The sequence below is a fragment of the Loxodonta africana genome, chromosome 5 (genome assembly GCF_030014295.1).
Source record: "Loxodonta africana isolate mLoxAfr1 chromosome 5, mLoxAfr1.hap2, whole genome shotgun sequence".
In the NCBI taxonomy this organism is placed as follows: Eukaryota; Metazoa; Chordata; class Mammalia; order Proboscidea; family Elephantidae; genus Loxodonta; species Loxodonta africana.
In genome coordinates, this window is record NC_087346.1 from 37,699,855 (window position 1) to 37,716,717 (window position 16,863).

Consider the following 16,863-nt stretch of genomic DNA (forward strand, 5'->3'; position numbering starts at 1 on the left):
TTGCTTCTACAACTCCCAAAATTAAAGAATCAAACTCTTTCCCAAATGAAGATACAGTCCTGGAATTGCCAGATGCAGAATATAAAAAAACTAAAATACAGAATGCTTCAAGACATCATGGATGACCTCAAAAATGAAATAAGGCAATATACAGAAAAAGCCAAGGAACACACTGATAAAGCAGTTGAAGAAATCAAAAAGATTATTCAAGAACTAGTGGAAAAATTAATAAGCTGCAAGAATCCATAGAGAGACAGCATTCAGAAATCCAAAAGATTAACAGTAAAATTAGAGACAACTCAATAGGAAGTCAGAGGAGCAGAATCGATCAATTGGGATGCAGAATGGGGGAGTTGGAGGATAAGGCAATTGACACCAATACAGTTGAAGAAAATAAGAATTAAAAAAAATGAAGAGACCCTAAGAATCATGTGAGACTATATCAAGAAGAATAACTTGCATGTGATTGGAGTTCCAGAACAGGGAGGGAAAACAGAAAATAAGAGAGAATAGTTGAAGATCTGTTGGCAGAAAACTTCCCTGACATCATGAAAGACAAAAGGATATCTATCCAAGATGCTCATCGAACCCCATATAAGATAGATCCAAAAAGAAAATCACCAAGACATATTATCATCAAACTTGCCAAAACCAAAGATGAAGAGAAAATTTTAAAAGCAGCCAGGAATAAAAGAAAAGTTTCCTACAAAGGAGAATCAATAAGAATAAGTTCAGACTACTCATCAGAAACCATGCAGTCAAGAAGGCAATGGGATGACATATATAGAGCACTGAAGGAGAAAAACTGCCAGCCAAGGATCATATATCCAGCAAAACCCTCTCTCAAATATGAAGGTGAAATTAAAACATTTACAAATAAACACAAGCTTACAGAATTTGCAAAAACCAAACCAAAGCTACAAGAAATACTAAAGGAAATTGTTTGGTCAGAAAATCAATTATATCAGATAAAATCAATTATATCAACACAACACAAGGTCACAGAACAGAACATCCTGATATCCACTCAAATAGGGAAATCACAAAAACAAATTAAGATTAATTTTAAAAAGAAAAAAATGCTCAAAACAGGGAATCATTGAAGTCATTATGTAAAAGATCACGATAATCAAAAAGATGGACTAAATACAGGAGGCATAGAACTGCCATATGGAGAGGAAAAAAAGGTGATATAAGACGATACAAGTTAGGTTTTTACTTAGAAAAATAGGGGTAAATATTAAGGTAACCACAAAGAGGTCTAACAATTCCATAACTCAAAATAAAAACCAAGAAAAACATAACAACTCAGCAAACATAAATTCAACTACTATGAAAATGAGGACCACACAATTTACAAAGAAAAATATCTCAGCACAAAAAAGTAAGTGGAAAAATGAAATTGTCAACAACACACACAAAAAGGCATCAAAATGACAGCACTAAACACATACTTATCTATAATTACGCTGAATGTAAATGGACTAAATGCACCAATAAAGAGACAGAGTCTCAGATTGGATAAAGAAACACGATCCGTCTATATGCTGCCTACAAGAGACACACCTTAGACTTAGAGACACAAACAAATTAAAACTCAAAGGATGGAAAAAAAAGAGCAGGAGTAGCAATATTAATTTCTGACAAAATAGACTTTAAAGTTAAATCCACCACAAAGGATAAAGAAGGACACTGCATAATGATTAAAGGGACAATTGACCAGGAAAATATAACCATATTAAATAAATATGTACCAAATGACAGGGCTGCAAGATACATAAAACAAACTTTAACAGAACTGAAAAGTGAGATAGACACCTCCACAATTATAGTAGGAGACTTCAACACGCTGCTTTTGGAGAAGGTTGGGACTTCCAGTAAGAAGATCAATAGAGACATGGAAGACCTAATTGCTACAATTAACCAACTTGACCTCATAGACTTATACAGAACACTCCACCCAACAGTTGCAAAGTATACTTTTTTTCTAGTGTACATGGAACATTCTCTAGAATAGATCACATACTGGGTCATAAAACAAACCTGTGCAGAATCCAAAACATCAAAATATTACAAAGCATCTTCTCAGACCACAAGGCCATAAAAGTGGAAATCAATAACAGAAAAATTAGGGAAAAGAAATCAAATACTTAGAAAATGAACAATACCCTGCTCAAAAAAGACTGGGTTATAGAAGACATTAAGGAGGGAATAAAGAAATTCATAGAATGCAATGAGAATGAAAACACTTCCTATCAAAACCTCTGGGACACAGCAAAAGCAGTGCTCAGAGGTCAATTTATATCGATAAATATGCACATACATAAAGAAGAAAGAGCCAAAATCAGAGAACTATCCCTACAACTTGAACAAATAGAAAGCGAGCAACAAAAGAATCCATCAGGCACCAGAAGAAAACAAACAATATAAATTGGTGCTGAACTAAATGAATTAGAGAACAGAAAAACAATTGAAAGAATTACCAAAGCCAAAAGCTGTTTCTTTGAAAAAATTAACAAAATTGATAAACCATTGGCCAGACTGACTAAAGAAATACAGGAAAGGGAACAAATAACCCGAATAAGAATCAAGATGGGCCACATCACAACAGACCCAACTGAAATTTAAAAGAATCATATCAGATTGTTATGAAAAATTGTACTCTAACAAATTTGCAAACCTAGAAGAAATGGATGAGTTCCTAGAAAAACACTACCTACCTAAACTAACACAAACAGAGGTAGAACAACTAAATAGACCCATAACAAAAGAAGAGATTGAAAAGGTCATCAAAAAACTCCCATCAAAAAAAAAGCCCTGGCCTGGACGGCTTCACTGTAGAGTTCTACCAAACTTTCAAAGAAGAGTTAACACCACTACTACTAAAGGTATTTCAAAGCATAGAAAATAACGGAATACTACTTAGCTCATTCTATGAAGCCACCATATCCCTAATACCAAAACCAGGTAAAGACACCACAAAAAAAGAAAATTACAGACCTATATCCCTCATGAACATAGATGCAAAAATCCTCAACAAAATTGTAGCCAATAGAATTCAACAACATATCAAAAAAATAATCCACCACGACCAAACGGGATTTATACCAGGTATGCAAGGCTGCTTTAATATTAGAAAAACCATTAATGTAATCCACCATGTAAGTAAAATGAAAGACAAAAACCATATGATCTTATCAATTGATGCAGAAAAGGCATTTGACAAAGTCCGAAACCCATTCATGATAAAAACTCAGCAAAATAGGAATTGAAGGAAAATTCCTCAACATAATAAAGGGCATCTACACACAAAGCCAACAGCCAACATCATTCTAAATGGAGAGAGCCTGAAAGCATTTCCCTTGAGAACGGGAACCAGACAAGGATGCCCATTATCACCGCTCTTATTCAGCATTGTGCTAGAGGTACTAGCCAGAGCAATTAGCCTAGACAAAGAAATAAAGGGCCTCCGGATTGGCAAGGAAGACGTAAAATTATCTCTATTTGCAGATGACTTAATCTTATACACAGAAAACCCTAAGGAATCCTCCAGAAAACTACTGAAACTAATAGAAGAGTCCAGCAGAGTCTCAGGTTATAAGATAAACATACAAAAATCACTTGGATTCCTCTACATCAACAAAAAGAACATCGAAGAGGAAATCACCAAATCAATACCATTCACAGTAGCCCCCAAGAAGATAAAATACTTCGGAATAAATCTTACCAAAGATGTAAAACAAAGAAAACTACAAAGTACCAGTGCAAGAAACTAAAAGGGACCCACGTAAATGAAAAAACATACCTTACTCATGGATAGGAAGACTTAACATAGTAAAAATGTCTATTCTACCAAAAGCTATCTACACATACAATGCACTTCCAATCCAAATTCCAATGACGTTTTTTAACGTGATGGAGAAGCAAATCACCAACGTCATATGGGAGGGAAAGAAGCCTCAGATAAGGAAAGCATTACTGAAAAAGAAGAAGAAAGTGGGAGGCCTCACTCTACCTGATTTTAGAACCCATTGTACAGCCACAGTAGTCAAAACAGCCTGGTACTGGTACAACAACAGGCACATAGACCAATGGAACAGAATTGAGAACCCAGACATAAATCCATCCACATATGAGCAGCTGATATTTGACAAAGGACCAGTGTCAGTTAACTGGGGAAAAGATAGTCTTTTTAACAAATGGTGCTGGCATAACTGGATATCCATTTGCAAAAAAATGAAACAGGACCCATACCTCACACCATGCACAAAAACTAACTCCAAGTGGATCAAAGACCTAAACATAAAGACTAAAACGATAAAGATCATGGAAGAAAAAATAGGGACAACCCTAGGAGCCCTAATACAAGGCATAAACAGAATACAAAACATTACTAAAAATGACGAAGAGAAACCAGACAACTGGGAGCTCCTAAAAACCAAACACCTAGGCTCATCTAAAGACTTCACCAAAAGAGTAAAAAGACCACCTACAGATTGGGAAAAAATTTTCAGCTATGACATCTCCGACCAGCGCCTGATCTCTAAAATCTATATGATTCTGTTGAAACTCAACCACAAAAAGACAAACAACCCAATCAAGAAGTGGGCAAAGGATATGAACACACACTTCACTAAAGAAGATATTCAGGCTGCTAACAGATACATGAGAAAATGCTCTCAATCATTAGCCATTAGAGAAATGTAAATTAAAACTACGATGAGATTCCATCTCACTCCAACAAGGCTGGCATTAATGCAAAAAACACAAAATAATAAATGTTGGAGAGGCTGCAGAGAGATTGGAACTCTTATGCACTTCTGGTGGGAATGTCAAATGGTACAGCCACTTTGGAAATCTATCTGGCATTTTCTTAAAAAGTTGAAATAGAACTACCATACAACCCAGAAATCCCACTCCTTGGAATATATCCTAGAGAAATAAGAGCCTTTACAGGAACAGATATATGCACACCCATGTTTATTGCAGCACTGTTTACAATAGCAAAAAGCTGGAAGCAACCAAGGTGTCCATCAACAGATGAATGGGTAAACAAATTATGGTATATTCACACAATGGAATACTACGCATCGATAAAGAACAGTGATGAATCTGTGAAACATTTCATAACATGGAGGAAACTGGAAGGCACTATGCTGAGTGAAATTAGAGGCAAAAGGACAAATATTGTATGAGACCACTATTATAAGATCTTGAGAAATAGTATAAACTGAGAAGAACACATTCTTTTGTGCTTACAAGAGGGGGAGGGAGGGTGAGAGAGCGTAATTTACTGATTAGATAGTAGATAAGAACTACTTTAGGTGAAGGGAAGGACAATACTCAATACACAGAAGGTCAGCACAACTGGACTGGATCAAAAGCAAAGAAGTGTCTGGGATAAACTGAATGCTTCGAAGGTCAGCGGAGCAAGGGCGGGAGTCTGGGGACTATGGCTTAAGAGGACTTCTAAGCCAATTGGCAAAATAAATTCTATTATGAAAACATTCTGCATCCCACTTTGAAGTGTCGTGTCTGGGGTCTTAAATGCTAACAAGCGGCCATCTATGAGGCATCAGTTGGTCTCAACGCACCTGGATCAAAGGAGAGTGAAGAACACCAAGGTCACATGATAACTATGAGCCCAAGAGATAGAAAGGGCCACATGAATTAGAGGCTTACATCATCCTGAGACCAGAAGAACTAGATGGTGCCCAGGCACAACTGATGACTGCCCTGACAGGGAACACAACAGAGGACCCCTGAGGGAGCAGGAGAACAGTGGGATGCAGAACCCAAATTCTCATAAGAAGACCAGGCTTAATGGTCTGGCTGAGACTAGAAGAATCCCGGTGGTCATGGTCCCCAAACCTTCTGTTGGCCCAGGACAGGATCCATTCCTGAAGACAAGTCATCAGACATGGAAGAGACTGGACAATGGGTTGGAGAGAGATGCTGATGAAGAGTGAGCTACTTGTACCAGGTGGACACTTGAGACTGTGTTGGCATCTCCTGTCTGGAGGGGAGATGGGAGGGTAGAGAGGTTAGAAACTGGCAAAACCATCACGAAAGGAGAGACTGGAGGGAGGGAGCGAGCTAACTCATTAGGGGGAGAGTAAATGGGAGTATGTAGTAAGGTGTATATAGGCCTATGTGTGACAGACTGACTTGATTTGTAAACTTTCACTTAGAGCACAATAAAAATTATTAAAAAAAAAAATTTCCCATCAGTGCCTGATCTCTAAAATCTATATGATACTGCAAAAACTCAACTACAAAAAAGACAAATAACCCAATTAAAAAATGGGCAAAAGATATGAACACACTCGTCACTAAAGAAGACATGCCAGTAGCTAACAGACACATGAGGGAATGCTCAGGATCATTAGCCATTAGAGAAATGCAAATCAAAACTACAATGAGGTTCCATCTCACTCCAACAAACCCAGTGCCAGTGCCATCAAGTCGATTCAAGGCTGGCATTAATCCAAAAAACAGAATAATAAATGTTGGAGAGGCTGTGGAGAGACTAGAACACTTATACACTGCTGGTGAGAATGCAAAATGGTACAACCACTTTGGAAATCGATTTGGTGCTTCCTTAAAAAGCTAGAAATAGAACTACCATACGATCTAGCAATCCCGCTCCTTGGAACACATCCTACAGAAATAAGAGCCTTTACATAAACAGATATATGCACACCCATGTTCATTGCAGCACTGTTCACAATAGCAAAAAGATGGAAGCAACCAAGGTGCCTATCAATGGGTGAATGGATAAATAAATTATGGTATATTCACACAATGGAATACTATGCATCGATAAAGAACAATGATGAATCTGTGAAACATTTCATAACATGGAGGAATCTGGAAGGCATTATGCTTAGTGAAATTAATCAGATGCAAAAGGACAAATATTGTATAAGACCACTATTATAAGAACTCAAGAAATAGTTTAAACAGAGAAGAAAATATTGTTTGATGGCTACGAGAGAAGGGACGAAGTGTGGGGGGAGAGGGGTATTCACTAATTAGATAGTAGATAAGAACTACTTTAAGTGAAAAGAAAGACAACACACAATACAAGAGAGGTCAGCACAACTGGACTAAACCAAAAGCAAAGAAGTTTCCTGAATACACTGAATGCTTCTAAGGCCAGCGTAGCAGGGGAATGGGTTTGGAGACCACGGTTTCAGGGGACATCTAAGTCAACTGGCATAATAAAATCTATTAAGAAAGCATTCTGCATCCCACTTTGAAGAGTGGTGCCTGGGGTCTTAAAAGCTAGCTAGCGGCCATCTAAGAGGCATCAATTTGTCTCAACCCACCTGGAGCAAAGAAGAATGAAGAACACCAAGGATACAAGGTAATTATGAGCCCAAGAGACAGAAAGGGCCACATAAACCAGAGACCACATCAGCCTGAGACCAGAAGAACTAGTGGTGCCTGGCTACAACCAAAGACTGCCCTGACAGGGACAACAAAAAGCCCCTGAGGGAGCAGGAGAGCAGTGGGATGCAGACCCCAAATTTTCATAAAAAGACCAGATTTAATGGTCTGACTGAGACTAGAATGACCCCTGTGGTCTTGGCGCCCCGACCTTCTATTAGTCCAAGACAGGAACCATTCCCAAAGCCAACTCTTCAGAGAGGGATTGGACTGGACAATGGGATAGAAAAAGGTGCTAGTGAAGAATGAGCTTCTTGGATCAAGTAGACACAGGAGACTATGTTGGCATCTCCTATCTGGAGGAGGAATGAGAGGGCAGAGGGGGTCAGAAGCTGGCTGAATGGACACGAAAATAGACAGTGGAGGGAAGGAGCAGGTTGTCTCATTAGGGAGAGAGCAATTAGGAGTCTATAGGAAGGCGTATATAAATTTTTGTCTGATAGACTGACTTGATTTGTAAACTTTCACTTAGAGCACAACAAAAATTTTAAAAAGAAAAAAAGAAGAGTTACTATAGCAATGTTTTTACACTGATGAGAATAATCCAGAAGAAAGGGAGATATTCTTAAGGTAGAAGAAACATGAAAGAACTGAAGTGTTTAAAAAGACAAGAGGGAATGGGTCTTCAACCAAATATGGAAGGATTGGGCTTTAATAGGATAACTGACTCTTCCTCCATCTTTTCTGTAAGAAAGAATGCAGGTTATTTATAGATTTTGCAGTAAGAGTTCACTGACGACTATAATTTTTCTCAACGATATATGAGATGAGATCTTCTGAGGAGGGGGTAGGGAAGGGGGGGAAGGGTAATGAAAGCTCTAAGGAGGAATTGCACAGACAAAATAGTCATCTTGTAGAGTAGAAAAGTAAACTTGAGAGTGGAAAGAACACTTAGTAGTGTAACAAGGATAACAATTTTTGATATATATTAATGTGCTTTTCCCTTTTGCATTCCCGTAGACGTGAGCTTCTCTCTACTCAGAGGCACTCATTTATAAGGGAGTTGGAGAGTAGATGTCAGTTATAGGACAGATTAGGACAGTTAGAATAGGAATAGAAAGAAAACAGTCAATGTTCATTTGAATCCCTAGCCATACCATAAATCTGAAAAACAGACTCTGTCAAGAGGAAAAAATTTTCTTAAAATTCCATAAACTTCCAATAATGTGTCAAAAGCCAGGCTAGCTAACTTGATCATCAAGTTTATTATTAGTAGAGAGAACTCAAGATAGGACACAGGAAAATTCCCTGACCTGTAGGAAGGGGGAAAGCCCACCCTATCTAGCCCTTGGGATATGTGGAAAGAAGAAAACCTAAGGCAAGGTCTTAGTTTTTCCTCCCTCTTGGCATTGAATACCAGCAGTGGGTGTATGGAAACATTCTGATATGTACAGAAGCACTCAAGAACTTAGAGCTAGCAGCCTGCTTCTCCAGTCAGGACCTAGAAGAGACACAAACTTTTAGCAGAAGTCCCTCATTTGTCTCAGTACCATGTTCAATGTGGGCGGAACCAATAGCATATATACTACTAAAAAAAAAAAAATTAGTGGTTTCTTAAAGCTTACATGGGTTACGAGTGGACATAAAAGTGCTGAGAGGGTTGGTTGACCAGATGAGACTTGGCACCAGAACAAAGGGACAAAAAGCATGGAATCTGTGCAACCAGAGCCAATTGCTAAGATTATAGATTTCAGAAACAGATGCCCACAGAAGACCTCCAAAAGGCCAGAGGAGATCTAGGTACGAGTGCCAACACTCAACACAGACATCACTCTGCCCCAACAAAGATAGCAGAGGTCCAGAGTTTGTTAAGAAAATGTGAGATCTCCTTGCCCTCTATCATGAAGTCAAGTAAGTTGTTACATATACCCAAATATCATAAATAGGAGTTAGAGAAAGTGAAGAAGTTTGGAAGACAATACACCCAAGGCTTATCCAAAGCAAAGAAATCCAAAACGGAGATTGCATTGAAGTTTATATCCGAGCTTCACTTACCCTGTTGCCTCATCTTTCCAACTTTTGCCCATTCTACTAAGTAGGTGGAAGTCCCTGGGTGGTGCAAATGTTAATGCACTCGACTGCTAACCATAAGTGTTGGAGGTTCAAATCCTCCTAGAGGCACCTTGGAAGAAAGGCCTGGTGATCTACTTCTGAAAAAATCGATCGTTGAAAACCCTGTGGAGCACAGTTCTACTCTGACACACACATGGAGTCGCCATGAGTCAGAGTCGAATCAACAGCAATTGATTTCATTTCTGGTTTGTACTTAGTAGGTGACAGCTGGGAGAGGGAAATAACATCAGTTATAGAAAATACCTGAACCACATTTTTTTCTTTCCAAATCAAAATTTCAGTGTATAAAATTTCAACCCAACAACATAAGGGAAAAGTTAGGTCATTTCTAGGTTGTATTTGAGCCCACTTGAAGTTTGAGATCAAGAATTTAAAATTGTATGAGTCAGCCTCACTGCATGGCTTTTCCACCCAAACAATGTTCAAGGAAAGAGGATTGTTGGGTTCAATAAGGGTTGAACTTTAGCCAGTGAAGTGTGAAGGAGGAAAAGTGGAAAGAGGGAGTTTAAGGCATTAGCAAGGGAGTGATAATAATGATGGACCATGACAATATACTGGACAAGAAAGGAAGTGAAGACAGGAGGGAACTGATGGATAGGGAGTATAGGGCCGATGGAGTGGAGGTATCAGTGACATTGAATAATCACTGCAGTGAGTGTATTAGAGCAACTGAGCTGGAAGAATAAGAGGTGGGAGTCAGACAACGGGATATTTAAAAATTTCAAAGGTGGTGGTGCTATTGCCCACAATATTTTATATGTACATAATTTATAAAGTACAGTCACATTTATAATAAGCACTTATTTAACTATTCCTACCTACAGGAAAAGAGAAATATAATAAAGTGACTAAAAATTTAGGAAATTTAAAATATTTAACAGAAAATCCACATTCAAGTACACTAGGGAAATTTGGAAACAACCATATAACCACCAGCTCTTATAATACTCATTACAAATCCACCTTTTCTTTTCACTCATTCATGTCTCCTAAGGAACTAAACCACCGTTTTTACCAAATTATTGATTCATTAATTATTTGATTAACCAATGGAAGTTATCCTAATGGTTTGTTTAAAAATAATAAAACTGCTTTTGTTTCTGCATATTTTAAACTCAGACATTTTTCCTACAACTAAACCAAATCAGAAAATTTTAATCCAAATATCTAGATTTAGAGGGAATCACTACCAAATTCCTTCCACATACACACCATGGTCAAACAGCCTAATTTCTCCCCATCTTACTGACTGACCAGCAAATGTCAGCTCATCATAGAAACAGAAATTAAGCAGCCCCTGCGCTTTGTCTTTCTGCCTTTCCTTATTCAAATCACTTTTCTACAGTTTTTTTTTTCTGTATCTCCATGAATTGCAAATATTCTGTATTCTTAAAAGGAAGCATTCTTATAATATTTGGAATTTGAAACATTCCGAAGCTGATCAGCAGAATAATTCTATACATGTACCATTAAAACACAATTTGGTAACTATTTGGATCAACTCTTAAAATTGGCAAAATCTGTGAAAGAAATCTACTCATGTAATTCAAGTTAAGAAATAATGCTTCAGTTTAAAATGTGTAATAAACTGACAAAACCACCTTTTCTTAAACTAACATTGTCTAAATCAAGCAACACAATATCGAGGACAAAGGCCTAACCTGGCCTGCCCCATTATGCTAAACCAGCACTCACTAAAAAAACTCAGTGCCTTCACAGTAACTCAAAAATAATTTGAATTTGAATACCTTTAGGCAGGGCAGGCCACTCTGAAGTTCCACAGTATTCACTATTCCTTGTATCTTCAACTCGGTAACTCTGTTCCCACCAGTAAACGGTCGTTAATGTGTGGCCTCTGATCTGCATTATTCTCTATTTTTTGTATAGAGCCAGTCTAAATTATATTCTTCTCATTTTCATTTTTAAAATATTAAGCAATCTTAGATTTGTAAATCAAAGCTGCTTTTTTTCATTTGAAATTGTCCAAAATGCTTCAGTGTCTTCTAGCAACAGTTTGACCTGCATTCTTTAAGAAGATACATTATTGCCAAAGATTTGAGAAGATAATTCTTGAGTGTCTTCCAGTTTCAACCACAAAGAAGTTAACCATTTTTGCTAACATTTGGAAAAAAAAAAAAATTATTTTCTTAGATTCAAATTCCTTGAGGCGTCATTCAAACTTCACATGAAGTTCAGAGTATAGTAATTAGCAATAGGCTGCTTACATTTGCCAATGTATTTGTACAAGTATTTCTTGGCACTGGGTTTCATATCAGCTACACATCAAAGAAGGATGCTAAGGAGCAATTATTCCACCTTAGGGCTGGATTAGTGTCTCTCCTGAAGTAGGCCTCATTTAACAGTATGGGCTGGGGGAAATTAAAGAACCTGCATGGCCTAGATATTGGAATGAATCCATTAACTAAAACTTGTGCTGAATATTTCAGCCATTCTTTTTCCAGTGCTGTTACCATGATTCTGGGGCAAGTTGGAACCTCTTTTATTTTCGGTTTGCCAGTCTGGAAAAGGGGGAATCATAAAACTCTCTCCCAACCACCTCACAGGAGGAAGGGCAGGTCGAGAGTCCTCATGCTGGGAAAGCTGGTGTTTCTTTGTGGAAACATCTTTTTTCAAGTATACACAAGACTTTCCAACGCCTAACTCCACATCACCATACCTCCATGTAAAAATTAAAGCCCAGAGCCCCCATACAACCAAACCAAGGACCAAAGACAGAAAATCTCTCTAATCTCACATCCCAAGAAAAGCTACTTTTCTTTTTATTACTATAAATTTTAATAGCGCTACTGCCAAAATTAGCCTATGTATTTTACAAGACAACCAATTGATTTTAATAATATCAGATGTGATAAAGTACAAAGTTTTGTTCATGTTTCCCCACAATAACCTTTTAAGGTAGGTATGATTATCCATATTTTTACGTATCAGGAAAGAGGATTAGACATTAAGTAACTTAACCAAGGTCACACCACTAGTGTTTTAGTTATCTAGTGCAGCTATAACAGAAATACCACAAGTAAATAGCTTTAACAAACAAAAATTTATTCCCTCACAGTCTAGCAGGTTTTAGTCTGAATTCAGGTGCCAGTTCCAAGGAAAGCTTTCTCTTTCAGTTGGCTCTGGGGGAAAGACCTTGTCACAATCTTCCCCTGGTCTAGGAGCTCCTCAGGGCAGGTACCCCAGGTCCAAAAGACACACTGTCCTCCTGACTCTTCATTCTGGGTGGCATGAGGTCCCTCTCCTCACTGCTCAGATTCTCTTTTATATCTCAAAAGAGATGGACTCCAGATACAACCTAATCCTGTAAATTTGAGTCCTGCCGCACTAACTGTATCTAATCCTCTCTCATTAACATCATAGAGGTAGGATTTACAACACATGGAAAAATCACATCAGATGACAAAATGGTGGACAATCACACAGTATTAGGAATCATGGCCTAGACAAGTTGACACACATTTTGCGGGGGACAAAATTCAAACCATAACAACTAGTAAGGCACAAAGCCAACATCTTAACTCAACTCTGACTCTAAATCCAAACAACTTAACTGATCTACTGATGTTGTTGTTAGGTACCTTCAAGTTAGTTCAGACTCATAGTGACCCTATGTACAACAGAACAAAACACTGCCTAGTCTGATTGATATGTTTGAGCCAATTGTTGCAGCCACTGTACCAATCCATCTCGTTGAGGGTCTTCCTCTTTTTTGCTGACCCTCTACTTTACCAAGCATGATGTCCTTCTCCAGGGACTGATCCCTCCTGATAACATGTCCAAACTATGTGAGATAAAGTTTCGCCATCCTTGCTTCTAAGGAGTATTCTGGTTCTACTTCTTCCAAGACAGATTTGCTGGTTCTTTTGGCAGTCCATTCAATATTCTTCACCAACACCACAATCCAAAAGCATCAATTATTCTTTAGTCTTCCTTATTCATCATCCAGCTTTCCCATGCATATTTTATCATTGTTGTTAGGTGCCATTGAGTCAGTTCTGACTCACAGCTACCCTATGTACAGAAGAGTGAAACACAGCGAGATCCTGTGCCATGCTCACAATCATTGTTATGCTTAAACCCATTGTTGCAGCCACTGTATCAATCCATCTCATTGAAGGTCTTCCTCTTTTTCACTGACCCTCTACCAAGCATGATGTCCTTCTTCAGGGACTGATCCCTCTTGACAACATGTCCAAAATATGTGAGATGTAGACTCACCAACCTTTGCTTCTAAGGAGCGTTCTGGTTGTACTTCTTCCAAGACAGATTTGTTCATTCTTTTGGCAGGCCGTGGTATATTTGATATTCTTCTCCAACACCGCAGTTCGAAGGGATCAATTCTTCTCCGATCTTCCTTATTCATCGTCTAGCTTTCACATACATAGGAGGTGATTGAGAACACCATGGCTTGTGTCAGGCGCTTCTTAGTATTCAAGGTGACATCTTTGTTTTCACACTTTAAAGGGATCTTTTGCAGCAGATTTGCCCAATGCAATGTGTCATTTGATTTCTTGACTGCTGCTTCCATGAGTGTTGATTGTGGATTCAAGTAAAATGAAATTCTTGACAACTTCAGTCTTTTCCCTGTTTATCATGATATTGCTTATTGGTCCAGTTGTGAAGATTTTTGTTTTCTTTATGTTAAGGTGTAATCCATACTGAAGGCCATGGCTTTTGATCTTCATCAGTAAGGGCTTCAAGTTCTCTTCACTTTCAACAAGCAAGGTTGTGTCATCTACATAACGCAGGTTGTTAACGCACCTTCCTCCAATCCTGGTGCTCTATTCTTCTTTACCTAGTCCAGCTTCTCAAATTATTTGCTCAGCATACAGATTGAATAGGTATGGTGAAAGGATACAACCCTTACGCACACCTTTCCTGACTTTAAACCACAAAGTTTCCCCTTGTTCTGTTTGAACAACTGCTTTTTGATCTATGTACAGGTTCCTCATGAGCACAATTAAGTGTTCTGGAATTCCAATTCTTTGCAATATTATCCATAATTTGTTACGATCCACACAGCCGAATGTCTTTGCATAGTCAATAAAACACAGGTAAACATCTTTCTGGTATTCTCTGCTTTCAACCAGGATCTATCTGACATCAGCAATGATATCCCTGGTTCCGCATCCTCTTCTGAATCTTTCTTGAATTTCTGGCAGTTCCCTGTCAATGTATTGCTGCAGCAATACATTTGCTGAATGATCTTCAGCAAAATTTTACTTGCATGTGATACTAATGACATTGTTTGATAATTTCCACATTCAGTGAGATCACCTTTCTTGGGACTATGTTATAAATATAGATCTCTTCCAGTCAGTTGGCCAAGTAGCTGTCTTCCAAATTTCTTGGCATAGACAAGTGAGTAGTTTAACTGCTGCATTCATTTGTTGAAACATCTCAATTGGTATTCCATCACTTCAGGGAACCTTGTTTTTCACCAATGCCTTCGGTGCAGCTTGGACTTCTTCCTTCAGTACCATTGGTTCCCGTTCATATGGTACCTCCTTAAATGGTAGAATGTCAACCAATTCTTTCTGGTATAATGACTCCGTGTATTCCTTTCATCTTCTTTTAATGCTTCCTGTGTCATTTAATATTTTCCGCATAGAATTCATCAATATTGCAACTCGAGGCTTGAATTTTTTCTTCAGTTCTTTCAGCTTGAGAAATGCCCAATGTGTTCTTCCCTTTTGGTTTTCCATCTCCAGGTCTTTGCACATGTCATTATAATACTTTACTCTGTCTTCTCAAGCCACCCTTTGAAATCTTCTGTTCAACTCTTTTACTTCATCATTTCTTCCTTTTGCTTTAGCTACTGGGTGTACAAGAGCAAGTTTCAGAGTCTCTTCTGACATCCATTTTGGTCTTTTCTTTCTTTCCTGTCTTTTTAATGACTTTGTGCTTTCTTCATGTATGATGTCTTTGATGTTGTTCCACAACTCATCTGGTCTTCAGTCATTGGTGCTCAGTGCATCAAATCTATTCTTGAAATGGTCTCTAAATTCAGGTGGGATATACTCAAGGTCATACTTTGGCTCTTGTAGACTTGTTCTGATTTTCTTCAGTTTCAGCTTGAACTTGCATATGAGCAATTGATGGTCTGTTCTACAGTCAGCCCCTAGGCTTGTTCTGACTGGTGATATTGAGCTTTTCCATCATCTCTTCCCACAGATGTAGTCAATTTGGTTACCAATCATGGGGTTCCCATGCCTATGAGTTGATTGGCTTGGATCAGGCACACCTTAGTCTTCAAGGTGACATCTTTGCTTTTTACAATTTAAAGAGGTCTTTTCAGCAGATTTGCCCAATGCAACGTGTCTTTTGATTTCTTGACTGCTGCTTCCATGGGTGTTGATTGTGGATTCAAGTAAAATGAAATCCTTAACAACTTCAATCTTTTCTCCTTTTATTATGACGTTGCTTATTGGTCCAGTTGTGAGGATTTTTGCTTTCTTTATGTTGAGGTGTAATCCATACTGAATGTTGTAATCTTTGATCTTCATCAGTAAGTGCTTCAAGTCCTCTTCACTTACAGCAAGCAAGATTGTGTCATCTGCATAACATAGGTTATTAATGAGTCTTCCTGCAGTCCTCATGCCCCATTCTTCTTCACATAGTCCAGCTTCTCAGATTATTTGCTCAACATACAGATTGAATAGGTATGGTGAAAGAATACAACCCCAACACATACCTGTCCTGACTTTAAACCATGCAGTATTCTACTCTAATGGCTACCTCTTGATCTATGTACAGGTTCCTTATGAGCACAATTAAGTGTTCTGGAATTCACATTCTTCACAATGTTATCCATAATTTGATCTACTGTAGTTATGTTAAAATTGGTACAAACCAATCAAGAAAGAACTCTGAATCAGAAGAGCACAAGAGCTGGTGCATACTAGTTTCTGAGAATCAACTTGTTAAATTTTCAGAAATTTCATGACAGTCATTACTAAAATTTAATCTTATAAATGTATAGTTAAATAAGGTCCCTGGGAGGCACAAGCAGTTTGTGCTCGACTACTGGCCTAACGGTTGATCATTTGAACCCACTCAGCAGCCCCACAAGAAAGGCCTGAAAGTCTGCTTTCATAAAGATTACAGCTATTGAAAGCCCTATGGAGAAGTTCTGCTCTGTAACACACAGGGTCGCCATGAGTTGGAACCAACTTGATGGCAACAGGTTTTAGTTTATGGTTAAATACACTATATTTAACACAATGGCAATAAATACTCAAAACTATTTACTATTATCTATGCTCTTGATGTTGTTTACATCTATTGTACCTGCATGTTAGGTATTCATATTAACAT